Below are 27,828 nucleotides of genomic sequence, written 5' to 3' on the forward strand. Positions count from 1 at the left end.
TAAATGATATTAGTCAAGTCAAAGTCAAAAAAAGTCTTTATTGCGAATATTTCATCATAAAAGACATTCTAAAAAATCATCATGCAAGATTAAAACACAGATATATTTAAACAAATATACTTAAAACCAATAAATATAATTCATATCCTAAAAACATCAATAATAAAAAGTATTAAATGTGCAAGATTTACATGACTTGAATTAATAAGATCTATATCATTACAGCTGCATAAATGCTAGGGCAGTGATTAAGGGCTAATAGACCGATTTCGTAAAAGCCATGCCCAGCTGATATATTTCGCCACACCAATGATCACAAAACTGGTGGTATCGGATTTCAGCATTCTACTGGCAATTAGTACAGATCTGACTCCTAGTTTACGACAGACGGGACGCAGCCACAACCGTCGTGGGCGAGTGTACTCCGGGCAAACGTATAGAAAGTGATCAACAGTTTCGATCTTGTCCTCACAATGGGGGCATTTATCATTACCCGGGGTAGACCAGTTTTTGGTAAAACCACGTAGTGGTAAGGTTCCGAATCTGAACTGGTGATAAAGTTTACGGTCCAGTGGTTTAGTAATTAAATCCCAGTATGACTCTAGGTAGGGAACGTCCTTAACTGTCAGAAATGTTAAAGTCAAGGGGCCTGCAGTTAGAGATGCAAAGCGCTTAGCCTTGACCCACTGCCAATAAGTATCCCTAAATATCTTTTTGGGGGGAAAAACAGCCGCCACAGGGTTAGACCACAGATCACCCAACCCCATATCAGTCAGCATAGATTTAATTTCTGACAACCAGCTGATTCTAAGGGATCCCCCAAGATTTTTGACTTCCAATAGTGCCATGGCATAAGAGGACAATTCTGGTGTAGTCCATAGGCGTCGCCAGAATGCCAAGGGCCTATAGCGCAACAGATCCTCAACAGGGTGGCAACCTAGGTCATAAAACAAGGGGAGGATTGTGGTAACCCAACCGCTGACCTAAGAAATTTATTTTGAGCCACCCTCAGGGAATCTATTTTGCCAAACCCCCTTAGTTCAGCACCATACATGACCGAAGGAAGAATCTTAGAACCGTAAATTTTAATCAGGGGAGCCATGGGTTTAGTGAGCGAAAGGCTATGTTCCTTAAGCAATGCTCCTCCTAGTTGAATATGTTTGAGGGCAAAAGTATCAATCTGGGGCTTCCAACTTAGGTTATCAGAAAAGGTGACACCCAAATAAGTAAAAGTAGAAGTCTGTTCTAGTGTTGCACCCTCCATTACAACTCTTGCCTTAACTGGTCTGGCTCCCCGAAGAACCATAAATTTGGTCTTCCCCACATTTACCTCAAGCTCATGTTCGCGACAAAACAATTCAAAACGGGACAGTGCTAACTGAAGCCCCTGGCGCGTTTTGGATATTAAGAGTGTATCGTCCGCGAACATGAGGAGAGGGACCTTCATGCCAGCTAGGGAGGGGGCATCAGTTGGAAAACTTGAATAGTAGTTGATGACCCCGTTAATAAACAGGGAAAAAAGGGTGGGAGCCAGTACACACCCCTGTCTTACCCCCTTAGATACCTCAAATCTCGGTGTCACCTCCCCTGGTTTACCCCAACGAACCTGGGCATATGTATGTTCATGAAGTCTAATCAAAAGCCTAAGTAGCTCAGGAGGAAATGCCATTGCTCCAAGAACTTCCCATAGCTTCCATCTTGGGACCGAGTCAAATGCTGCCTTTAGGTCTACGAAGGCGGCAAAAAGCATGCCACCCCCTTAGAAAACTTCCTTCCAATACAGTAAAGTGAACCTAAAAGCTTGGTCAATAGTACCAACGTGGGACCGAAACCCCGCCTGCAAGGGCGTTAAAATATTATTTTCAGAAATCCAAGATTGGATACGACCCAAGAGAAGGCGAGCAACAATCTTTTGGGCAGCATCTATAAGACTAATCGGACGGTAATTGGACGGGGCAGAGCGATCACCTTTCTTATAAATCGGCAAAATCTCTGCCCCGAACCAAGAATCCGGAACCGTTGCTCCACGAGCCAGTGCATTAGCGAAGGTAGTCAAATAAGGAATCCAGACATCCTGGTCCTGTTTAAATAAGTCGGCAGGAATACAGTCCGGACCAGGAGCTTTACCACATGGAAGGGATTTCAAAATCGCCTTCACCTCACTAGGGGCAAACCTTAATTCTTCTGTATTAAAATCATACAACAAGACTCCTTCAGGCCTATTCCTGGACTTAAACTGATTAGCAAAATAGCTGACCCACTGAGCAGGTTCGACATGATTTGACGGAGTCATATCATGAGGAATCTTCCCCCATTTGATGAGATGCCAAAATTGGCTCATATTCCTACCCTTGCAGGCCTCAAACAACTCACTCCAGCGGTTTTCGTCCCATGTTTTCTTAGCTTTTAATTGTGCATTTTTGTATGCAATTCTACAGGATCTAATACTATCAGGTAATCTGGATTTGAGAGCTATAGAGAGTGCTCTACGCGTATCTTTACAGCTAGCATCAAACCAGGTAAACTCCCTCGTGGGTTGAATTTTACCACGGGCTGGCAGACACTTGACAAACAGGGATTTAAGATCCACAAATAATTCGCTATGAATAGCCGGGATACTAGTCTTAACCCTTACTTATGACTCGCAGCTAGATATTTTCTCCATGGCTGTGTTAACCAGATTCCTAATAGTTTCCCGTGCCTTGGTATTAGTTGCAATCTTAGGCCAACGGACCCTTCTCTGGTCATTAGACAAAATAGTCTGCGTATGAACAGCACACCCAACGTCTAATGAGGGGGTATTGAAGCTATTGTCTAGCAATGTTAACGACAGAGGATTGTGATCACTTTCAATTCTATCTGTCATCACCATATCAATAACTAGTGGCCACAACTCGCAATTAACCAAAATATAGTCAATCCGGCTCCCGCTTCTTCCATTATTAAAAGTCGACTTCCCTGCCCTATCTGATGTTGTTCTACCATTGGTAGCCCTCAGGCCCTTATCAAGACATAAACCTTTCACAAATAAAGCTGCTTGGGTCCATTTCCCAATCGGGGTTAATTCCAGTTGGGGGATTCTGTTTCGGACAATTTCCCATCATCAGCTCCTAGGGGCTCAAAACATGTATTACAATCACCCGCCACCACCCTGTGGCCATCATTTGGGACTGAAGAAAGTAGTTGATCCAAGAGGAAAATCGTGGGGGAGCATTTGCCACCTGGGAGACCTCTAGCATAGATGTTTATAATAAGAATATTGAGACCCTTTGTGGAGGTAAGCCTGATAGCCAAAATATCAGGATTATCATGCGGAACCTCCACGGCTATAACTCCTTCACATTGTCGGACCCAGATAGCCAAACCTCCCACCGGTCTGCCTCTAGGACCCTTGGATGCTGATTTAAAAAAGTTCAAAAACCCTGTACGAAATAAGGGAACTAACGACCAGGTCTCCTGAAAACACAAAACATCTGCCTGATCTATAAAAGCCAGCCTATCAGGTACTGTTAATCTAGAGAATAGGCCTGCAATATTCCAAGAGGAGATGTTAATATTAATAGGATCAGACTCTTTAGATCAGGGTTACTCATAGTACGGCCCGCGGGCCGCCAGCGGCCCGGCAAGCCTTCCTTGGCGGCCCGCGGACCTTTCAGACATCGTACCGGTGTACGAGCAAGGAAGAATGGAGTTCAGGCAGGCAAGAGCCCTATTATGCACTCGAAGACGGAGTGCTGCTCTGGTTGGCTGAAGCTCCTTCCCCACGTTCGAAAATAGCCCGCAGTATGCAACGATTGGCTACTCAACCGGAGGCTGCAGGCTGTCTCTCCAATGAGCTGTGGAGAAAAGGGAATCCTCCGGTTGGGCGATGTACGTTGGAGCCGAAGCCCGCGCTTCGGTCAGCCTTTGTCTCCGTGTCCATCCATTCAATTGTAGTCACACGGACCGCTCGCCCCCGGTCAACTGGGCGAGGAGCCCAGGATGTTATAAGTGTACCACCCTTGGTCACCCTGGAACACGCCGCCGTTAACTGCGCTCGATTTCACGTTCACATCCTCTGCTTTATGCAGACACCATTTCGAGTCTGCCCGGATACAGTGAAAGCACCAAGGCACACGTTATCTCACATTTATTATAAACTGAGGTCCAATAACTCCCAGACCCCCTTCTTTCTTTGGGAGGGAGTTGGAGGGAGACGGAGGGCGGGAGAGGGAGACAGAGGGAGGGAGGGAGGGAGACAGAGGGAGGGATGGAGACAGAGAGAGACGGAAGGAGATGGAGGAAGAGGGAGGGAGAGAGACGGAGGGAGGGAGATGGAGGGAGAGGGAGACAGAGGGAGGGAGACAAAGGGAGGGAGACAGACGGAGGGAGACAGAGGGAGGGAGGGAGAGGGAGGGAGATGGAGGAAGGGAGGGAGAGGGAGGGAGGAAGATGGAGGGAGGGTGGGAGGGAGGGAGATAGAGGGAGTGAGGGAGACGGAGGGAGATGGAGGACGGGAGATGGAGGGAGAGGGAGGGAGAGAGACGGAGGGAGGGAGAGGGAGACAGAGGGAGAGAGACAAAGGGAGGGAGAAGGAGGGAGACAGAGGGAGGGAGACAGAGGGAGAGAGAGGGAGGGAGGGAGATGGAGGAAGGGAGGGAGAGGGAGGGAGGGAGGAAGATGGAGGGAGGAAGGGAGATAGAGGGAGTGAGGGAGACGGCGGGAGAAGGAGGACGGGAGATGGAGGGAGAGAGACAGGAAGGGAGAGAGACAGGGAGGGAGAGAGACAGGGAGGGAGAGAGACGGAGGGAGGGAGATGGAGGGAGAGGGAGACAGAGGGAGGAGGGAGACAGAGAGGGAGGAGGGAGACAGAGAGGGAGGAGGGAGACAGAGAGAGGAGGGCGACGGAGGGAGGGCGACGGAGGGAGACAGGGAGAGAGACAGGGAGCGAGACAGGGGGAGAGAGGGAGGGGGAGGGAGGGAGAGGGAAGAGGAGAGAGGGAGGTGGAGAGAGGTAGGGAGAGGGGGAGGGAGGGGAAGGGAGAGGGTAGGGAGGGGGAGAGGGAGAGAGAGAGAGATGTGTGTATGCCGGGTCTGGTGGCTCAGTGGAAGAAGGCGTCTGCTGGAGGGACCTGTGTTCAACCTCATGGTCACAATTTTTTTTTGCTTTAGCCCCGCCCCTCCCCCTCTGACCCCGCCTCCACCGGTGCGGCCCTCAGCCACAAACCACACTGTAAATTTGGCCCCCGAGAGAAAGTTTGTGAGTACCCCTGATCTAGCTAGTATTGAACAGTGTCCCTTATGATCTAACACAGGGTTACTTATAGTACGGCCCGCGGGCCGCCAGCGGCCCGGCAAGCCTTCCTTGGCGGCCCGCGGACCTTTCAGACATCGTACCGGTGTACGAGCGAGGAAGAATGGAGTTCAGGCAGGCAAGAGCCCTATTATGCACTCGAAGACGGAGGGCTGCTCTGGTTGGCTGAAGCTCCTTCCCCACGTTCGAATATAGCCCGCAGTGTGCAACGATTGGCTACTCAACCGGAGGCTGCAGGCTGTCTCTCCAATGAGCTGTGGAGAAAAGGGAATCCTCCGGTTGGGTGATGTACGTTGGAGCCGAAGCCCACGCTTCGGTCAGCGTTTGTCTCCGTGTCCATCCATTCAATTGTAGTCACACGGACCGCTCGCCCCCGGTCAACTGGGCGAGGAGCCCAGGATGTTATAAGTGTACCACCCTTGGTCACCCTGGAACACGCCGCCGTTAACTGCGCTCGATTTCACGTTCACATCGTCTGCTTTATGCAGACACCATTTCGAGTCTGCCCGGATACAGTGAAAGCACCAAGGCACACGTTATCTCACATTTATTATAAACTGAGGTCCAATAACTCCCAGACCCCCTTCTTTCTTTGGGAGGGGGTTGGAGGGAGACGGACGGCGGGAGAGGGAGACAGAGGGAGGGAGGGAGACGGAGGGAGGGAGACAGAGGGAGCGAGGGAGACAGAGAGAGACGGAAGGAGATGGAGAAAGAGGGAGGGAGAGAGACGGAGGGAGGGAGATGGAGGGAGAGGGAGACAGAGGGAGAGAGACAAAGGGAGGGAGATGGAGGGAGACAGAAGGAGGGAGACAGAGGGAGGGAGGGATAGGGAGGGAGATGGAGGAAGGGAGGGAGAGGGAGGGAGGAAGATGGAGGGAGGGAGGGAGATAGAGGGAGTGAGGGAGACGGAGGAAGATGGAGGACGGGAGATGGAGGGAGGGAGAGAGACAGGGAGGGAGAGAGACGGAGGGAGGGAGAGGGAGACAGAGGGAGAGAGACAAAGGGAGGGAGACAGAGGGAGGGAGACAGAGGGAGAGAGAGGGAGGGAGGGATATGGAGGAAGGGAGGGAGAGGGAGGGAGGGAGGAAGATGGAGGGAGGAAGGGAGATAGAGGGAGTGAGGGAGACGGCGGGAGAAGGAGGACGGGAGATGGAGGGAGAGGGAGAGAGAGAGACAGGAAGGGAGAGAGACAGGGAGGGAGAGAGACGGAGGGAGGGAGAGAGACGGAGGGAGGGAGATGGAGGGAAAGGGAGACAGAGGGAGGAGGGAGACAGAGAGGGAGGAGGGAGACAGAGAGGGAGGAGGGAGACAGAGAGAGGAGGGCGACGGACGGAGGGCGACGGAGGGAGGGAGACAGGGAGAGAGACAGGGAGTGAGACAGGGGGAGAGAGGGAGGGGGAGGGAGGGAGAGGGAAGAGGAGAGAGGGAGGGAGAGGGAGGTGGAGAGAGGTAGGGAGAGGGGGAGGGAGGGGAAGGGAGAGGGTAGGGAGGGGGAGAGGGAGAGAGAGAGAGATGTGTGTATGCCGGGTCTGGTGGCTCAGTGGACGAAGGCGTCTGCTGCAGGGACCTGTGTTCAACCTCATGGTCACAATTTTTTTTTGCTTTAGCCCCGCCCCTCCCCCTCTGACCCCGCCTCCACCGGTGCGGCCCTCAGCCACAAACCACACTGTAAATTTGGCCCCCGAGAGAAAGTTTGTGAGTACCCCTGCTTTAGATGGTTCCCGATTTACCACTTTATAATGGGAAAGAGAATGGGTATTAAGTGAACCAGGTACAATTAATTCGTCATCTTTAGCCAATGATGGATTTTTTTCAGAGTGCGCCAAACTTGGAGGATCAATGGCCCCTGTTAACCCAATCTCATAATGGACTGGGGGTTCCCTCAGTCAGTCGTTTTCCTCCAATAAAGAAAGAGCGGTAAAACGATTTTGTAGCGGGATGGGAACGTGAGGCTGTAAATACTGCTGTGGTGCATTATTCATAACTCTGGACTGGCCAAATAGGGGGTCCCTTTCTGGTCTATAAAAGTAGCCAAGGGGAAGAATCATAATCGCATTTGGGTTAGAAGCGAGAAAGCAGGCTCTCTCCAAAATTTGTTCTACCAGGAGAGGAGACCTAAAGCTGAGTACCACACAATCTCCTCCAAGGGATTTTTGGGAATGACCAATCCATTTGACCCTTCTAACCATTTTGAATTCTTCAAACAAGCTATTACTAGCCCCCAGTTTATTCCCTAGGTAGTAAAGGGCCTTTTTTTTTAAGTTAGACCAGTGCTCCCTTGTCCCTGCTAGGAGTGATGGAACATTAGCTAAAATGACTGTGTAAGGGGTGGCCTCCTGGGGAAGATGTAGGCTTATTAATGCATCAGGATCCTCTGTTACCTGGTCAGTAGATCCTTGTGTATTCTTCCTGAGCTGTTGAGTTGGTAAAGGCCTTTCCAAAAAAGTAGAGGGGACCATAGACCGATTTAAAGTTACTCTACTTACAGCTTTAACGAGAGGGTTAATGCCTTGAGATCTTTAGTCAGAATATACGGCAGAAGCCACTTCACCAACAGTACTAGCCATAGAGTTAGAGGTAGGTACAGGAGGATTTACAGCTGGAGGGATTTTATTTAACAAGGTATCTTCAATACGATTTAACCTTGTCACCACTAGATCTAGTTTACCCAAAAAAGGTTGAATAAGGGATGTCAGCTGATCCTTGAGAAGTGAGCTTAATGGCTCAAGAAGCTGCTGAATCAGGGGTTGCATGGAGGGAATATTTTCCAGCACAGATGGATTCCCACAAGGTTGAACCCCTCTGTTTCCCACAGGTATCTTCGGGGCACTTAACTTGCAGGGGCCTCTACCTTTCCGTTTCTTACAAGGTGGTTCAATAGGCTTGGGGTCAGTAACTTTCTGTTTTGCCCTTGTTGTTACCATATCAGGGCTAGAGGGACTATCTACAAGTGACAGGATATCGGTAATACCTGACCTGGGAGATAAACGAGCTAGGTCTACCGTGGGACAATTAACAGGCCCAGTATTCGTAATAGTAACCAGCGCATCCACAGGCTGAGGAGCTGGTAGCACTGTAAGTGGGTCTAGAGATAATCTTCTCTCCACTGCTTGAATCTTATTAATGATTACCGACTCTGCCCTAGTCAGGTAATCATCCAGTGTCCCCACCAGTCTTCCTTCAGCTGTCCTCTTACTCATAATGCCTGTTAATTTAACACTGGTGCACTTATACTATAGCTGAACTACCCCTACTCCCGGTAAGGCAAAATGGCCTTACTAAATCGCCAAGTCTTTATGTATGCACTGACAATACCCTGCACACAAATAACACACCCCAAAACCAAGAGGGGGTGCCCAGCCCGGCCACAGTCGGCCCCTGACGGGCAAGGACGGGCCCGCCCTTGGCCCGGGCTTCGCCCTGGCGCGGCCCGCGCGCGACCCGCGTTGCGGGACTGCTGGAAGCCTTAAATGGGTCCCGGGTGCTGCCTAGTGACGTGTGTGGCAAGCGCCGGGCGCTGTGAGTCCTGGGGGATGTAGTCTTCCCAGGGCCGTTCCCCTCACGGCGGCGATGTCCGAGGTAAGGTCAGCGAGGGTGAGAGAGTCAAGAGTGCCCCCAACGCTGGCCGCTCCCCTCACGGCAGGCTCAAGGACGGCGCAGATCAGCACAAAGGTATGAGCACGTCCCGCGCTGCGGGACTGCTGGAAGCCTTAAATGGGTCCCGGGCGCTGCCTAGTGACGTGTGTGGCAAGCGCCGGTCGCTGTGAGCCCTGGGGGCTGTAGCCTTCCACGGGCCGTTCCCCTCACGGAGGCGATGTCCGAGGTAAGGTTAGCGAGGGTGAGAGAGTCAAGAGTGCCCCCAACGCTGGCCGTTCCCCTCACGGCAGGCTCAAGGACGGCGCAGATCAGCACAAAGGTATGAGCACGTCCCGCGCTGCGGGACTGCTGGAAGCCTTAAATGGGTCCCGGGCGCTGCCTAGTGACGTGTGTGGCAAGCGCCGGGCGCTGTGAGTCCTGGGGGATGTAGTCTTCCCAGGGCCGTTCCCCTCACGGCGGCGATGTCCGAGGTAAGGTCAGCGAGGGTGAGAGAGTCAAGAGTGCCCCCAACGCTGGCCGTTCCCCTCACGGCAGGCTCAAGGACGGCGCAGATCAGCACAAAGGTATGAGCACGTCCCGCGCTGCGGGACTGCTGGAAGCCTTAAATGGGTCCCGGGCGCTGCCTAGTGACGTGTGTGGCAAGCGCCGGGCGCTGTGAGTCCTGGGGGATGTAGTCTTCCCAGGGCCATTTCCCTCACGGCGGCGATGTCCGAGGTAAGGTCAGCGAGGGTGAGAGAGTCAAGAGTGCCCCCAACGCTGGCCGTTCCCCTCACGGCAGGCTCAAGGACGGCGCAGATCAGCACAAAGGTATGAGCACGTAAATGATATTATAACTCACTAATATGCTCTCTCTAATATAATCTCCCTCAATACTGCAATTTATAGTATAAAATACAGGCTATGTTATCATTGTGTATATATGCACTTTTTTGTGTATAAAAAAGTGTAAATGTGCCCCGGAGTCACAAGTATTTGAGAAAGTCACACTCGCCGAAACGTGTCATGCTGTTTTAAAATTAATGAACTCTTGGAACCCCGCGGTGTGGCCTAATCTTCTTGGAAGGAGGGATTTTGAGCTTCATACTTAAGTGTGGCCACATCCTGGTCCCCAAATAATGCATTCATAAGGTAGCGCACTTCAAAACTGTAAATAAGTCTCTTGAAGTTTATTGGCATTACAACCTGCAGTTCGGTCAGGCACCACCGACTCCAACCGCCGAAACGTCTGACAAGGAATCCCAGGATGTCATTGCTCACAGCAGCGTGACATCAACAGGATTCAATGCTATAAGACCAGATCACAATATAACATATGCGAGCACTGCCAGTCTAAGGCTTGGACAGGGCTTTAAGTGGGCCGGGTCTGAGCACCAGCAGTTTTTTTAAGAAGGCCTCGAAACGGGTCTCTGTCTGGCTCTGTTTTATTCCCTGGCACAGGCGGTCCATTTTTTTTTTTTTTCCGGACGTGACAGCAGGCACATCCTGTGCGCGTGGTGAGCGTTGTAGAAGAAGGGAAATCCTTCAGAGTCATTTTCTCTCTGGATTTCCCTTCTCTTTTTTGAAACTCAGGAGCTGTTGTGTTGCCAGGGCAGCAGCGCGACCGGCAACAGGTGTGCTATGATTGCGGTATCACGGGCCGTGGGGGAAATAATTACACGGGAGCCGAGTGGTGTGCTTTACTGGTTGCGACGTCGTAGCCCCTATTGGCTTACGTACATGCGCGACCCTCTTTATTAATTCAGGGTCACATGACCTCCACGTTGCGCGCCTGTTGCGTCACAGGCGCAACACAACATTCCTCCTCAACAAACATAAAAACAACAATAATCGGTAACATCCTGAGCTGACCTACAGCTCCTTTTTCAAAGTGCTTACTCTGCGATGTTTAGCAAGTATAACATAAAACAATCTTACGTTAGGTAGTTCTTCAACCGGCAGGACGGTGCTGGGTTACCTCGTAGGTGATGCTGAGATAGTCCCCTACTCTGGGAGTTACGGTCCCCAAACTCCGAGACCTCTTCGCCGTGCTGGGTCTCAGGACGGTGATCACGGTCATTCAGTGCCACGCCTGTGGCTCCCGGACCCGGGCTCGACGCGGGACTCACCGATTCCCAGATATCTTCAGTGACCGATGCATCCACGGGAGCTGGCCTCCGCCACTGGTGTGCTCTGGGAACTGTTTTCAGACCGGGCTGGTGAGGGCCCCGACCTTCCTGGTTGATACTTCTTGAAGCGTGACACATTTCAAGTTATGGTTTCTCTTCCTCGCCTGGCAACAATCCGGGTTCCTTTGACATGGACTACGGTCCACGGGTTCCTTTCGTATGTCAACCTTAACTTGCCGCTTGTGATTCGATTCTTGAGAAGTACCTCATCACCTCTTCGCAGTTGGGGTACTTGGGCCCTCCGTCTGTGACTGACCTGTGCATGTGCGTTGCATCGCCGGGTATTAATTTGGATGTCCTCCAGGGCCTCCTGCTGCCACTTGGGGTGACGAGGGATCGAGTCAGTGACCACTCGCCCCATGAGAAGAGGGGCCGGGGCTACGCCAGTTTGTGGTGTGGGGTGTTTGGCGATAACTCCTCAAAAATGTAAAAATGGCCAGCTCAATAGACTGTCCTTTGTCGTGCGCAATTCGGATGACCTTATTCAAGGTCCACATAAATCTCTCTGCCTCGCCATTTGCTTGTGGCCACCGGGGTGTGATTCTTCGGTGGTGAATATTGAGAGACTTCAAATACGAGGCAAATTCTTGCCCTTGGAATGGGGGTCCATTGTTTGTCCTTAGTTCTTGTATGAGGCCATGCGTGGCCATGATCTTTTCAAGCTTTGGTATTACCTCCGCGGCGCTGGGTACCGATATGATCTCGACTTTAGGGTACTTAGAGTGGTCATCAATAGCCACAAACGTGTGACGTCCGTCAGGAAGGCTACCAAAGTCTAGGCTGACTCTGGACCACGGAGTTGCCGGCCGTGGTTCTACCATGATCGGAGCAGGTCGGGGTGTCTCCCCCGTCACTTGACAGGCTGCACATGACCGGACAGTGGCTTCCACAAGTTCGTCCATCAGCGGGAACCACACCTTGGTTCGGAGTCTGGACTCAGTCTTGACGACGCCCTGATGTCCGACGTGTGCCAGATGGACAACCTGTTCGGTTAACAACGTCGGGATTACCTGCCTGTGTCCTCTTAGGAGGCACTCAGTGTTATCTTCAATCAGCTCCTCTCTGACGTGGTGTAGGCTGTCCATGATCCGCTGTGCGTTGGCCGTCAAACCTCTCCATTCTTCCTTGGCCTTGTGCCAGTTGCCACTCTGTAGAGCCGCTCTGGCTCGTTGTAGGCATAGGCTCTCCATGGAAAGGTGAATCGGACAGGAGCGAGCAGTGACGCACCTAACATATTCTTCTGTGTCGGCCGCGTCCTCCATTTCTTGGACTGTGGCAGCTCGGGGATGTCGAGATAAGTAGTCAGCCGGATTCCGAGAGCTGGGCTGATACTCCACTTTGCAATTGTAATTTTGGAGCTGCAGCAGCCACTTCTTGATCCGAGGCAGAGGCTTAGTGGAGGTCCCCGAGAAGAGTGCTACTAGTGGCTTGTGGTCTATTGCTACCACAAATGGTTTTCCGTATATGTACAAGTGGAAATGGCGGCACCCCCAATGAATGGCAATGGCTTCTTTCTCGGTTTGGGAGTATCGTTGCTCCGTCTCGGTGAGTGATCGGCTAGCAAAAGCCACGGGGGCCCAGTCCTCCTCCTGGCTCCGTCTCTGCAACAGCACTGCCCCGAGGCCCATGGGGCCCGCATCCATTGCAACCAGCGTTAGTTTTCTGGGATCAAAGAATGCGAGTGTGGTGGCTTCAGACAGGGCCTCTTTGATTTCCTCGAACGCCTTGGCTTGGTCAGGACCCCATTTCCAGGGGATGGACTCCTTGGTAAGCTCTCTCAATGGTAGGGTCAAGTTGGCAAGATCCCGGATGAACCTCCCGCAGTAGTTCACCATACCGAGGAAGCTGCGGACCTCGGTGACATTGGTGGGGGCGACTGCATCCTTTATGTCTCTGACCTTTTTGGGGTCGGGGTTGACTCCATCCCTGGAAAACGTGTAACCAAAGAACTGAAGCTTCCTTCGTAGGAACTCACATTTCTCCCTGTGTAGGGTGAGGCCCGCCTCCTGCAATCGTCGGAGTACCTGCGTGAGGCGAGTGTTATGTTCGGGAATGGTTTTTGCATGTACCATGATGTCGTCACTGACATTAATGACGCCAGGGATGTCTGCAATGAGTTCCTGTATGATGTTTTGGAATACTTCAGCCGTGCTGGACACTCCGAAGCTTAACCGGGTGTATCTCCGGAGCCCCACATGTGTCGAAACGGTTGTGATGTTGCGAGACGCCTCATCTAGCACCAACTGATGGTATCCGGACCTTAGATCTAATTTGGAAAACCAGCAGGCTCCGGCCATTTTCCCGATGAGAACGTCTATCGTCGGGGTGATGTGGCGCTCTCTCTTGATGGCAACGTTGGGAAGCCTCATATCAACACAAATCCTCACTGCGCCTGGCTGTTTGGGCTTTCGGGTGACAACGATCGGGGACACCCACGGGGTGGGCCCCGTCACTTTCTCGATTATACCAGCGGCCTCCAACTTCTTGAGCTCTTCGACCAGGGGACGCAGGTGGAAGGCTATCCGCTGGTGCCGCAGGCCCACTGGTTGAACGGTGGGGTCAATGTAGAGGTGTATCTCCTTCCCTTGAACCTTCCGATCCCTTAAAATACTTCCGCAAATTCAGTTAGGAGATGTTGGATGGACTCCTGGTGGACCCCAAAGGCAAACGTCACTACCCCCAGGTCCTCGGCGGCTCTGCACCCCAAGAGCATTCCTTGACCATCTTCGGTAACGTAAACGTTGGTGGTGATGGATTGGGCACCATGTGATATGGACGTTCGGAATCGGCCTCGTATCTTTAGGGGTGTGTCTTGACTGTAAGCGAACACGATGATGGTCGAGGTGTATAGAACTGGCATCGGATCCATGGTGCGGTGTAGGGTCGCCGCCATGATGTTGATAGTGGCGCCGGTGTCGACCACGGCCTTGACGTCTTGAGACCCCACTCGAATACTGCACTGGGGCAAGCGTCGTGCCTTCCGGGTTGTGGTGCCGATCATGTGGACTTTGTGCACCACCCGCTCTTCCTCTTCGTCGTCGTCCATATCACTGGGTCCTCTTTCTCCTTCGGGCAAGGCATTTACCACTTGGCGTGGTTTGCGTTATCTCTTGGATCTGCAGACTTTCTCGAAGTGGTTAAACCGTCCGCACCCTGAGCATCTCTTGCCTTTGGCGGGACACTCAGCCGCTGGATGAGGTGAGCCTCCGCAATATCTGCAGGATTTGGGTTGTCCTGATGTGGATGTCTCGGGTCCCTTCTTAACCCACCTCGTCGTGGGTTTGGTCGTTACGTGGTTCACTGGCTCGGCCTTCACAGGTACTTGCAGGGCTGCTTCCATGTGTGCCGCCTGCGCTTCCGACAATTCTTTGGTCTGCCCCAGGGTCAGTATGTCCGCGAGGGACTTACCGGATTCTTCAAGTATCCGTTCCCGGAGCTTGGTAGAAGCGCAACTTGAATTATCTGTCCCCTAATCTCTTCTATTTCATCGGGGAAACCACATGTGGACGCTAGGTTTTTAAGCCTGGCGTGGTACGTGTCTAGCGATTCTTCTGGGAGCTGGCGCGCTTGCCTGAAAATATAACCTTTCGTAATCTTGATTGGCCATGGGTTCAAAATGTCCGTTGAGGGCGTTTATCAGTGTGTGATGGTTCTTGGGCGTGGCTTATACCATAGTCTTAGGGATGTTATGGATGTCTTTGCCCCCCAAATGTAACAGCATTGCCCTTTTCTGGTCCTTATGGACCTTAGTGGCCTCAAAGAATATGAGTAGGCGATCCACCCTGTCCTTCCATTTGGGTGCCAGCGATGACGGTGACTCCTCAACGATGAAAGGCTCTATGGGGGGTATCGTGGCGATGGTCGCCACCTCAACTGGTGACTACGTTGTTTGCCGGGCCTCCCACGCAGGTTCACTGTCCCTCTTGGATATGGTTTTCCCTGGAGCGTGTGTTTTTTTGTTTGTTTTGCCAATGCTTAGTGGATTCACTCCGCTTGCCAGGGCTCCGAGCACTCAGTTCAGCCACTGCTGGCTGCGCACTTCTTAGATGGGCCAGGGCCTGGGCTTGCTGTCTTTTTTTTTGTGTGTGTTTTGTGTGGGGTCTCCACCCCTCTTGCTGATGTTCTCCCTCCACCCAGACTCTGCTGTGTGGCTCAAGGGTGTTGGACTCTCTCTTATCCCCCTTCTGTTTGGCAGTCCTGATTCCAGAGAGGTCTGGGGGCCTGATGCCTCTGTGTACAGCCTGTTCACTTGAAATGAGGGCCTGCAGCACGTGGCCGGTAGGCCAGAGCCTCACGTGTAACTCACGAAGAGTAGGGGGAGGGGCAGCGCTACTTCTTCTCACCTCCAAGGCTCGCGCCGGTGAACACGTTGCCGGGGCAGTAGCGCGACCGGCAACAGGTGTGCTATGACTGCTGTATCACGGGCCGTGGGGGAAATAATTACACGGGAGCCGAGTGGTGTGCTTTACTGGTTGCGACGTCGTAGCCCCTGGCTTATGTACGTGCGTGACCCTCTCTATTAATTCAGGGTCACATGACCTCCACGTTGTGTGCCTGTTGCGTCACAGGCGCAACACAACAGGAGCAGCAACATTGTCGTGGTGTCACCCGGGAAGTTCTTTTCAATATTATGTACAAGCCATAGTTGCTGCTTATTTATCTTATGCAACTAGCAACCATTGACAAAGCCAATAGTCCAGACTTGTAGGTATGATGTGACTTGTTTTATCATATATCTGGACGTAATGACAGGAACAGCAAAATGCAAGTTGGGTGGCACACTGTGCTAAACACAGATTTTTAGCTTATGTGTTTTAAGCCACGCCCTTAATTACATTGACCACGCCCCTTTGAGAGACACCCCTCCCCCCAGTTTTTTCATTCCACTTAAAGCCCTGGGCTTGGACTTTCCTAGGGTTTCATTGTCGTCGCCCTGCTCTACGCATTATAGAGCTGCTCCTGTCTGCCTTTATCGGGATACATACGTCAAGTGAAGGAGAACTTTATGTCTGCACCACGCGAGCGCCCGCACAAAACATGATGGTTTCCGTTCAAATGCTTATGTACATCGCTGTGAAATTGTTCTCTCAAGGCGTCTTGTGCTCAATTGTAAACACTCTGTATATCATACTACAATTATGTTACCTATGCCTTGTATAGCGCTCTGAAACTCTGACGCTATAGACAATAACACGAAATAAAATAAAGAAAATCTGTTGTGGTGCAATATATGTTACCATAGAGATGCAAGCCCCAGATGTGAGGGCCTGCTAGGTCCTAGCAAACAGGAGCTGTTAGCTTATTACGGGGCATATTAACAAGCGGCAGCGATAATTATCGCTGGCCGCTCTTAGCGAGAGAAATGTTATCGCAGGAAATTATCGCCATGCTAGCGTTGTATTAAAAATGCATAGCGCAATGGCGATAATTTCCCAGCTATAGCGATGTTTTTCATGGAACATCTCTGGTTTTCCAGTGATGTGCCATGGAAAACGGCGATAACCTTGCTGATACGACCCTGTTGTTGTATCAGCATAATCCACCCCCAATGGTAAGTATAGCTAAGTCTGCATTTTAGCAGACGTTAGTTTTTGGAGAAAACTGCTGTTTTCTCCAAAAACTAACGTCTGCTAAAATGTGTGAGCAGCCTTGTAAATATCGCGATGTGTACATCAGCGATATTTACAAGGTTGTACTGCCCAGTGACGCCCACTTTGCATCTCATTAGAGATGCAAAGGGAGGTGTCGGGTAAAAGGATGCTAACATGCGCTAATGAATGTTATCACCCTCTTGTAAATAGGGCGATATTTTTATCTCCGCTTTTTTGGCTTTAAAATCCAAAAAAGCGGAGATATGGCCCTTGTAAATATGCCCCTACATACTCTGCTGCTAGGGCAAGCGAAAATAGGACCCTCAACTCTATTGTAGGCGTTACTGTTTAAACCCGTAGTCGTTAGTTCGGGGAAGGGAAGCTGGGTTGAAAATAGCATTTGGATGGGGAAGAGGTTGTAGTACTTTGTATTTGCATGTTAATATTGATTAAACGAGTTATTATGATAACATACGTCACAATATACATTTAAATTAGTTTGCGCAATCTCTCATTTAAAAAGCAGGCGAACCTTTGCTAAACTCATCAATGTTTTGGAGGTATATGGCCCACAAAATGCACATATCATGCAACTTGTGCAATTATCTCTTAGTTTCACCTTATACTGATACCAATTTTAGTGATCCTCTTCAAACACAGCTTAGCATGTCTGCTGCACTACATTGTGGAGAAGGAAACTATCAATAATTGTATTCGCCTGACTCTGCTTGTCACCGAGTACAGCTGCGAGCAAACGGCATTTCATCGGTGAGATCTCCTGACTAACACCAGCTTGGCAGAAAACATATTTGACTGATGACAGGGTGAGGAGGTGTTCTCAAAACGAATGCCTACGATCCCACCTCTTTTTTTGATTGATAGAATTAGTTGCTTCAAATTAGGCTCAATATAATATTTTTCACGCCGGGCTTAATTAGCTGACTCTGTGGCAGCATGACTAAAACCTGTATTTTTCTTTTTTTTTTCTTTTTTGCTTTCAGCAACACAAAAATGAGCACACACTTAAACAAGCATTGGCATAGCCAATAGGTCTCGCCTTTGGGACCTTATAAGTGTTTAGCCATGCAACAGTTGCATAACTAAATACTTATTAGGTCCCAAAAGCGAGACCTGTTGGCTATGCCAATGCTTGTTTCTGTTTATTACTGCTCTGTAGTAATGGCGGCACCAGTGCTTTAGCTTAAACATCTTAAGCTAAAGTCGGTGCCGAGATTGCTTCAAAAGTAAAGAATTGTCTATTTCTTTACTTTTGAAGCAATCTCGGCACCCGACTTTAGCCTAAGATGTTTAAGCTAAAGCACGGGTGCCGCCATTACTACATAGAAGTAATAAACAGAAGAAAAAAAAAAGCAAGCGCCAGCTTATGCTACCGCCAGCCACAGCTTGCAGTGCATGTGCGCGAGTGGTGCGTGCACAGCAGTAATCACGCCATATGGCGCCTCTGCTCAAGCGCGCGCCCGCGCACATGCACTGCAAGGTGTGGCCGGCGGTAGCATTTTTTGAAGCCCTTACTTTAAGTCTCGCCAGAGACCTAAAAATAAATAATTTAAAAAAATAATCACGTACATAGTGTGCCTTGAAGCAAGTTTAATTATATTCTTATTTAGCGAGTGCCCTGTTCAGATGCAGATCTAAACCCCCCCAGGTTTTGCAGTCCAATGAACAGTAACTACATGTGTGCCAATATGCAATCCACATTTGTTGTATAAGAGAGCAAGCGTGTTTGAGACCAAGCGTCCCTGCCTGCTGTTGCATCAGAACAGGCAGGGATAGTAGAATCAATTGCTTTGTGCAGGGGGAACGACAACACAGCACGTCAAGCTGGGCTGTAACTTATCCTGCATGGGTCATTCAATTCCAAGTTTAAAGCGGCTCAGTAGAGCGATCCAGAGAGCAGATACTTGGCAAGTTAAATATGGAACACAAATGTAACCTCCTAGAGTCGCCCACAGCAGTTATCCCTTCGGCATACAAGGAACATGATTAAGAACAAGCATACCAGAGCAATGGATACATTTTCTATAGGCTTTCAAGATGTGAAATAAGCTTCTGTAAGATGCTCACCGCCACTTTCTGTATTACAGTCTTTAACTACCATGAGTAGACTATCCAGGTAAAACAAGTACTTACCGGTTGGCATACATGAGCACTGCACACGTCGCTATTGCACAACGCGTCTCACAAAGGGCACCCTTCAGAAGAAAAGACAGACATTCATTAGCACAAACCGGCAGAGACTACAACATATGCAAACATGTCAACGCATAAAGGGCGTAATTGGGCAAAAGGTGGACGAACAAGTAAACTACAAGAACAAAAGTTGTCAAAGCTAAGAGGTCTCACTTCTGCAAGAGTTGGAGATACTGGCGTTGTAAGTGGTCTTTTACCCAGTCATGTGGGGTGGAATGTGGGTTGGAATGTTTAGTTGTGGAATTGTGTAGCGTGGATTTGTGGGGCATAGTGTGCAGTGGAATTATGTGGATAGTTATTATGCAGTAGTGTACCACAATTGTGTGGAGTGAGATGGTGTCAGAGTGCAATTATTTGGAACTGTATTTTGTGTTGTCAAGTTTAACTATGCGGTGTGCTATTGAATTGTGGCATGCGTTATTCTGTGTTGTGGACTGGATGTATGTGGTGTTGTGAATGTGTTGTGAGATTTGTTGTTGGATTGCGGTGTGGAACCGTTGGGCTTTGAGTGAAACTCTGATCAGCCCAACCCAAATTGCTTGTGGCTCAGTCTTGTAGATGCGTACAAGTTTGTATAAAGATGTAAACATGAATAATACCAATCTGAATTAAAATCTGAAGGAAAGGTCAAACTAGTGCAAGTTTAGAAGTATGTCTCCTGGCGCCAGAAGGCACTTCTGGGCGTAATGAACCTCTGGTGCAACTCATGGTAAGACCTAGCAGAGGCGCATGCAGCCACATGTAAAGTGCAAACATGCAAAGTCTAACATACAAACAAGCCATGTTGGAGCTTTGCATAATTGTGTACTTAATTTCAAGTGGGAGAATAGCAGTCGTACTGCCAACTGTGCTAAATAAAACACATTTGTTGTCGGACTGGTACAACATGAGTTTTGAGTGCCTGCACCACGCCTCTGATGCGGAGTTACTGATTGAAAAATCAGAATCAGAATGTAGCTGAGGAATGACGCCAGAGCACCTATTACCTAGTTTTTAGGCTGCATGGAATGTATTCTCCATGGACAACTTGGGCAGACTATGCTTACTTACAAATGTTACTTCTGCAAACGCCAGAACCGACCTCATTTTATTAGGTCTAGCACTCAAGAGGCCCATATGAGGTCTGTTCATGTGAACAGAACGATTACATCATGCAGAGACCTTGGTACTGGGCAGCTAAGTGTTTCTGCCAAGCAAATTCTAAAACCTAAACTATATTGAACATGCAGCATAGGAAGCAGTAAAATGTATTTTCACTACTTGAGGAAACTGAGTGCTGCAGTCAAACCCTTTACTCTAGCATGGATACATAATTAGCTAGCATAACTGCCAATTCTAGCTTTATACTCCTATATAGCAACCATGTCCTGTTCAAAAAGCAGGCCAACGCCCGAAATATAGGAATTGGCAAACCACCTGAATTGAAGATAAGACTTTTCTTTTTAAATATGACGCTATCAGTTGCAAGCATGCTATGCGGCAATAACAGCAACATTAAAATCCAGAGTATAACACACCATCACTGAATCTCTTCGCCCATTATTCAAGATTGAAGAACGATGTGGCCAGTCCATGCTGCTTTCCACCTACAGAAAAGCAAATTGAATAAGTTAGGACTCAGAAGTATTGGTATACACAGCTACATTCTCAATCACACGTTATTTCCACCTTATGCTGAGCAGTCTAGCTGGGCTTTTAGCAAAAGCTGAAGACTAAAACATGCAATATAAACTGGTGCACAATGTTTACCACATGGCAACAGTGTCAAGAGTGGAGAACCATTACAAGATTCAGTACAGTATATAAAGCAATATGCATGATTGAAGCAGCCATGCTGACAAAGTAGGGGGCATATTTACAACAACCGGCGATAATTATCGCAAATCGCACTTAGCGCTAGGATAATTATCGCCGGCTAGCGCGGATTTTTATCGCTGAGGTAGTGTGCTATTAGCAACGCTTATCTCAATAGCGATAAAAATCCTCACGCTAACTGGCTAACGTGAGATTATGGCTGGAAACCCAGCGATAATCTCACGTTACCTTGTTGATATGGACTCACAAACTTAGCCATGATATCCACCCTCCATAGGATATCATGGCTAAGTCAGTCCTGAAGCAGGTGTTAGGAAAGTAGCGATAACAGGTGTTATCGCTACTTTTCCTGACGCTATGCTTCATAGCGTGGGGCTTGATGATAGGAGAAATGTCGCTTAGCGACATTTCTCCTATCATGTTCGGTCAGGAACGCCCACTTTGCATCTCATTAGAGATGCAAAGCTGGGCGTTAGGAATCCTGACGCTAAAGCAAGGTTTCACGCGTTAGCGTGGCCTTGCTAATTTACCGATAAAATTATCTCCGCTTTTCGGCCGAAAACGGCCGCAAAAGCGGCGATAATTTTGTATCGCCTGCTTGTAAATATGCCCCCATATGATTCCAAGCACCAACACCCTGAGCCATAGGTTACTCAAGTATCCCTTCTGCAATGACCAAGTATACACCCAGGCTTACGTAGCCTCACCACGTATGGAAATGCGGAAGTGTATCCTGCATGGTTTGTCTCCTCAGTCATGGTCCGAGGACTCTGAGAAGTCGTAGAATATACAGGAGCGGCTGCGAACAAAGCTGGCTCTCCAATGGCGTGGAACAGGACTGTACGTCATGGGCCCAAAAGCCTATGCTCCCATATGCCACTAGGACAGAACCGAGGGAGAGCAACCTCCCCCAGGTATCCCCGTTGGGTCACCATTAAAAATACAGTTTACAATACAAATGAATTAATCAAAACCAGCAAGCCACAGCCAACCCGAACTTTTTCCAACTTCAGTGCCAGCGGAGTTTTCAAAAGGAAACCTTTTGCTTCTGTACAAGTTAAGGATTTCCCCACAATTGTAACGCTATATATTTTTTTTAAGTTACTGAAGCGCCTTCCTCCTGCAGTTGTGCCATAGCAATCTATCACATTTTAACTCTTCTGCCGTTTAGCTCAAGTAAAAGAGATTTATGACTCCATAGGATGTGCCTGATCGCAAGTACACATTCTGGCCTAGAGAGTGCAGTGTACCAGCCAGGTGACCTTATGATTCAGACGCAGTACTATGGAGAGTCTTCCTTTGATCGCCACTAGGCGATCAGGACCCGTGCAATACATATTTAGTACACGTTAGGGTCCTTCACTGAAACAGGTTCAAGCTGGTGGGAAACTGACAATCCATGTACCTGGTGGAAACGAAACACCAATTACCAAAATCTATGCCATACTAAAAAATAAAAACAGCATTTTTTTTAGAATCCACCTCAGAAAAAAAAATTAAGTCCTACGAAAAGAGAACACAATTCATGTTAAGTCCTATCCTTTATGAGGCAAGAAGCCAGCGGAAGTCATTTCGTGCTCAAAGAATCTCTTATGTGCGCAGCGATAAACACAGCAAAACAACTTGATTAACGCATGACACAGGAATGTGATGTGGGAAGTGCCACTTACCAGATTAGGCTCAGACATAACACCTATGGAAAAAAGCAAAATTGATTAAAAAGACAAAATGAGGCAACACAGCAGAAAGCTACGTGGCATGTTAAATTTATTAATTCTACTATGCTTCGACACCCCACTAGGACAGAGCCACAAGAGCAACTTGTCACGGTGTCCCGGTTGGGCCACAGGGTAAGTAGAATGAAAGTTTCAAGTCAAGTTTCAAAGCTTTATTCGACAGCATGTCATAAAAGCAGGTACATTCTAAGAATTTCATAAATACTAAGCTAAAATGTACTAAAAATACATTAAATCATGAAGCTGGCGAATAATATCAGATAAAAACAACATCAATCAATAAAAATCTTAAAAAGATCAACACTGGATAAAAAATTAATTAGACTTTTCTTGGTGGTAAAACATTCATTGATCAATTTCAAGGGATTTCAGGGCACGAAGACACAATATCCATGCCCATCCCAGAAATTTTGCAACAGCAATAGCCAAGCAGGGGGTGGAATCAGATTCTAGAATTCTTAGGGCCTCCTTGTAGCTACGTGTACCCAGATTTGAACATACTGGCTTTAACCACCTAAGGCGGGGGGCGCTGTATAACGGACATACAAACAACAAATGACCAATATCCTCAATCAAGTCTAGACAATAATGACATTTGTCATCCTGGGAAGATGACCATTTATGGGTAAAAGCTTTTACAGGGAGAGACCCAATTCTGAACTGGAAATACAGTTTCCTATCCATGGGCCTCTCTATAATATCCCAAAATGCCTCATAAGATGATAAAAATTTAATATCAAAAAAACGACCAGTCAGATTGGAGTCTTGGCCAGCACGAGAGGCAGATATCAAGGTCATGTCCCAGTACAATTTCTTGAGGATTGGCTTTGCTGGAATGCTTGAACCGTTTGGATCATTCCATAAATGCCCCAGCTCCAGTTTTATAAGCAAATTCCTGATTTCTTTGAGCCATAAAATGGAATGAAAACGGTCAGCCCTAATAATATCTTTCAGGGCATTAGCATAGTGTGCAAGTTCTGGCATTGCCATAATCCGCCGCCAATACAAAAGTGGACGTAGTCGCGCCAGATCTTCAACTTTTTTCCTCCCTAAATCATATTTTAACGGAATCATCGGAGTACTTTGGGGAACACCTGTTAAGCTACGTAAAAACTTGTTTTCAGCCAGTCTTAAACAATTCAAGTTAGCAAACCCCCATAGTTCCGAGCCATACAGGGACGCACTAATAACTTTCATATTGTAAATTTCCAGGGCGGGCCCAATTGGTTTGGTCAATGAGGATTTATGCTTAGAAATGATTGCACCTGCTAGCTGATGGAACTTTAAGACAGTCATGTCAATATGGTTTGACCATTTCATATTATTCTGAAGGGATATACCTAGGTATGTAAAAGCCTCAACCTGTTCCAGCGGGATGCCATTAAATTTAATCACTCCTCTAAAATTTTGTCGCTGGTTTAAACACATAAATTTAGTTTTAGAGGTATTTATTTCAAGGCCCCGTTCTTGGCAGAAATCAGCAAATATGTTTAACGCTTTCTGTAGTCCACTTGGAGTTCGCGAAACCAACAGCGTGTCGTCCGCGAACATGAGAACAGGCGCTCTGGAGCCTGCCAATATAGGGGCATCCGTGGGGGAACATCCAAGGTGGTCAACTATCCCATTAATGTATAAGGAAAACAACGTGGGCGCCAAGACACATCCCTGTCGAACGCCACGTTCGACAGGGAATGGGTCAGTCACCTCTCCCTGGCTTCCCCATCTAATTTGTGCGTAATTGTTCTCATGTAAGCGGACAAGTAAAGTTAGTAGTTCCGGGGCCATGCCTGCTTGGGCAAGGACCCTCCAAAGTTTAGAACGGGGCACCAGGTCGAAGGCTGATCTCAGGTCTATAAAGACCGCGTAAAGGGTCCCTTTGGTCAGCTTCACATTCCTCCAGTAAAGAGCTAAGAAATAAAAAACTTGGTCAATAGAGCTGGTACAAGGTCTAAACCCAGCTTGATATGGAGATAAAATATTATTGTCTTCAACCCAAGATTGTAACTTGTTTTGTACTAATCGACCTATTAGTTTTTGTGCTGAATCTATGAGACTAATAGGTCTATAGTTGCTTGGGAATGATTTGTCCCCTTTTTTAAAGACCGGGATTATTTCCGCCCCTTTCCATGAAGAAGGAATGGGAGCACCCATGGCTACTGAATTGGCTAACCATTGGAAATATTGGCACCAAGATAGTCTGTCTGTTAAAAACACATCCGCGGGAATCCCATCCATTCCCGGTGCTCGACCCACTGTTATGCTGTCCAGGGCTAAGTTAACTTCTTCGATTGAGAACACCTGCACTTGAAAATAGATAGTGACAGGAAGTGGATGTTCTCCTACAGGGGAAGCAGAAGCGTACTGTGGTTTGAAAAAGTCTACCCATTGGTTGTTTGCCACATTATTTTGAGGGGAAGGTGCAGACCCACCTCTACCCCCACTTTACTGTGGCCCAGAATCGTTTTTGATCTTTAGCCTGGCATGCGTGTTTCAAATCCTGCCACTGTTTCTCATCCCAATCTTTCTTGGCGACTAGCTGGGCTTGTCTATATAGCTTCCTGGCTAGTCTCACATCTTCCGCGTCTCTTGATCTCAGAGCAGCACTCAAATTACGACGTGCTATTTTACAATTTTTATTAAACCATCCCTCCTCAGGTGGACATCCCTTAATAGCTTTTCCAGTACTAGTGGGCTTCATAAAGAACCCTTGGAGTTTTGAGAAAAAGATATTATGGGCCTCAAGCATAGTTAGATGGAAATTAATATTGGTTGATTTGGGACCTAGATTAGCCACCTCACATATGGTCGCTTTCTTAAGGTCCTCTAAGTTTCCCATCTTCTCTACAAATCTATCCCATTTGACATGTCGCATGTTGTTCGATACGACGACGTCCAGGGTTGTTTTCTCTCCCCCAGTTTTCGTTTCTCTTGGGGTGTTTAATAGTTGTAATTCTAAGCACAGGGGATTATGATCGCTTTCATCACGTTGAATTATAGACATGTCGTTCAGTCTATTCCAGGCTCTGACATCCACCAGGAAATAATCAATACGGCTAGCAAACCTGCCATTGTCAAACCTACTTACGCCCAGGCGATCTGACTTAGTACGTCCATTGGCGGATCTAAGGCCTCTTTCTAAACAAAGAGCTTTTAGTTGGATGGCTGCAGCGGACCATCTCTTGACTGGTGGGAGATCCAGCTGGGGAATACCCCACCTATTATCCTCCTCGACAGCGAGAAATTGGTCCTCGGGGCCAAGAGGCTCAAAGGTCGTGTTAAAGTCCCCCCCTACAATTTTTATCGTTTCAGGAGGAAGCACTGCGAGCTGGTGGTCCAAAACAGTTGTCACCTCAGACAAAGTTCCTCCAACCATCCCTTGAGCGTAAATAGTAAAAATAGCCATGCCCTGGTCATTGGGCCAAATGAAATTTAAAGACAAAATATCATCGGATGGAAGGTTGGGTTGAGTGATTTTACATCGTAATGATTGACGTACCCAAATTATTAAACCACCCGATGGTCGGCCTTTTGTTTTTTTAATAGCAGGTGTGTAAAAATTAAGAAACCCAGAACGGAAGACTGGGACCAGAGACCACGATTCTTGGAATAAAATTATATCAAATTGGTCGACAAAGCTGCACCATACGCCAGAATGAAGCTTGTTTTTTATACCAGCAAGATTCCAGGATAAGATAGCCAGTCCTGGATCAATTACGGGAGGGCAAGGAAGGATGTTAGTCAATGGGCCTAATGTCTCGTCATTTGTCCTAGCCAGGTAGTCAATGGTAGAACTTAGAGTTCCTAGTGTATCATTTACTGATGGATCAAATGCTAGACTCGCCCCTCCATGATTGCTAGTCGATATCGACCCCAATGGTTCAATGGCGTCAACCTGGATTGCCCGTTTGTTCCCTTCTGTCCCAACGTCTCTAGGACTAGTAAGTGTTGAAGAGGTGGCCATAGTATTGGGCGATGCTATGTTCTTGTTCGCCAAGATAATTCCATCTCCGAGTCAATCGCATGCGTTTAAATCAGATAGCACCCCAAACCTATTTTCTAGGCTAATATTCCAGTTGCTAATAGATTCACTCCTACCCCCTTTATTCAAAGACGGAGTCCACCCTGGTCTCAATAGTACTCTATGTGTATCTCTATTTCTCTTATGGTAAAAGTACTTTAGAGTTAGCGGGATGATAACTCCTTGTCTTTGCTGCGGGGGTTTTATGTTGGCCAAAACATTTGGGAGGACTTCGGAATTTGAAAAATTAAGGACCACACAATCTCCTTTGAATTTCTTAGGGTGGTGCCCTAGCCATTGGACCCTTCTAGCCATGATAATTTCCCCTGCTAGTTTCTGCTCACCACAAGGGGACATCCTCATGTTGTTCACCAACCAATGTAAAGATTTGCTGATCAAAGAGGATGTGGTTTCTGTTGTATCAGCAATCAAAGTAGGGACATTGGCAAGAACCAATGATAGGGGTTCAGCCTCGGTAATACATTGAAATTGGTCACTTGCCAGTGTTCGACCTTTGTGGTTATCTATACATGCCTTCTGGAGGGTTTTATTAATTCCAGATTGCTGGATTGGGGCATTAGCTTTCTCATTTACTGCGATGCTTTCTCCTCCATTTGGGGGCGCCCCATTTACAATGCGTACATTTGGGGATAGTGGAATTAGTCTAGTGGCTTCGTCCACTGGTCTATTTATTATAGCGTTCATCCTGGCTACCTCTGCCATTAAATGATCAATTTTGGCTACCAATGGAGCTATGAGATTTTCTATTTTGGTATCAATCATGGCTACTATCTTCGCAGAGAGCTCAACCTCAGGAATTTTGTTAGAAAGTGACCCTTGTACATCTTCTTTATTAGCACTTTTCTTCTCAGTGGTTGCCCTTTTCCTTCCTAGACGAGTCCCATTGCTTTTAAACTGGGATTTTCTGCACGCTCTAACCAGCTTACTTCTCAAGGGAAGAGCGGGAGACTGTGGGTCAACCCCTTCCCCAACCTCCACTATATCTAAGACAAGATCTAATGGCGAATTGGGGGCTAGGGGTGGGCAGGAGTCAAAAATATCACTGTCTAAAATCACTAAATCAGTGGACTTGCTACTATTAGCCTGAGAAGGAGAGTCCAAGGGTAAACCAGACAAAGGAATTGACGGAGGGGAATTAGGAGAACATGTTAGCCCCAAAGATGCCCTCCTATCATTGTTGATTTTGCTAACAATCTGTACCAGATAGTTGTCCATCGTATTTGTCGTAGAGGGATTCCTTTGCTTAGACATTATTTCCAGTTACAATGGTGCTGGCTGGAAATCAAGCTGGTGATAGTAACCCAAAGGAGCTAATGATTTCAACAACAATACCTTTGGTAAGTCAATCCCAGGGAAGGTAACCCGTAGGCACAAACGTCAA

At 48.1% G+C, this 27,828-nt stretch overlaps 1 protein-coding gene, 1 long non-coding RNA gene, 1 other non-coding gene and 1 pseudogene across 5 annotated transcripts in view; 1 reads left to right on the plus strand and 3 right to left on the minus strand.

The window, feature by feature from the left end:
* LOC146822744 (cytochrome c oxidase subunit 4 isoform 1, mitochondrial-like) overlaps positions 1 to 27,828 on the plus strand; it is a 342,020-nt gene that overhangs the window by 247,290 nt on the left and 66,902 nt on the right. The gene's annotated exons all lie outside the window — the stretch shown is intronic.
* Positions 1 to 27,828, minus strand: part of LOC146822745 (uncharacterized) — a 163,394-nt gene that overhangs the window by 122,838 nt on the left and 12,728 nt on the right. The window contains exons 2-4 of the long non-coding RNA XR_014962076.1: positions 22,343 to 22,365; positions 20,375 to 20,443; positions 18,798 to 18,859 (exon numbers count right to left, since the gene is read on the minus strand). This is a non-coding gene — a long non-coding RNA (uncharacterized LOC146822745). The remainder of the gene's footprint in view (positions 1 to 18,797; positions 18,860 to 20,374; positions 20,444 to 22,342; positions 22,366 to 27,828) is intronic.
* Positions 18,387 to 18,511, minus strand: LOC146822746 (small nucleolar RNA SNORA63). Its single transcript, XR_014962322.1, has one exon. It is a non-coding gene; the product is annotated as a small nucleolar RNA SNORA63 (small nucleolar RNA).
* On the minus strand, positions 21,397 to 21,599 carry LOC146822747 (small nucleolar RNA SNORA73 family; annotated as a pseudogene).

Source organism: Triturus cristatus, chromosome 5_2 (assembly GCF_964204655.1).
Source record: "Triturus cristatus chromosome 5_2, aTriCri1.1, whole genome shotgun sequence".
In the NCBI taxonomy this organism is placed as follows: Eukaryota; Metazoa; Chordata; class Amphibia; order Caudata; family Salamandridae; genus Triturus; species Triturus cristatus.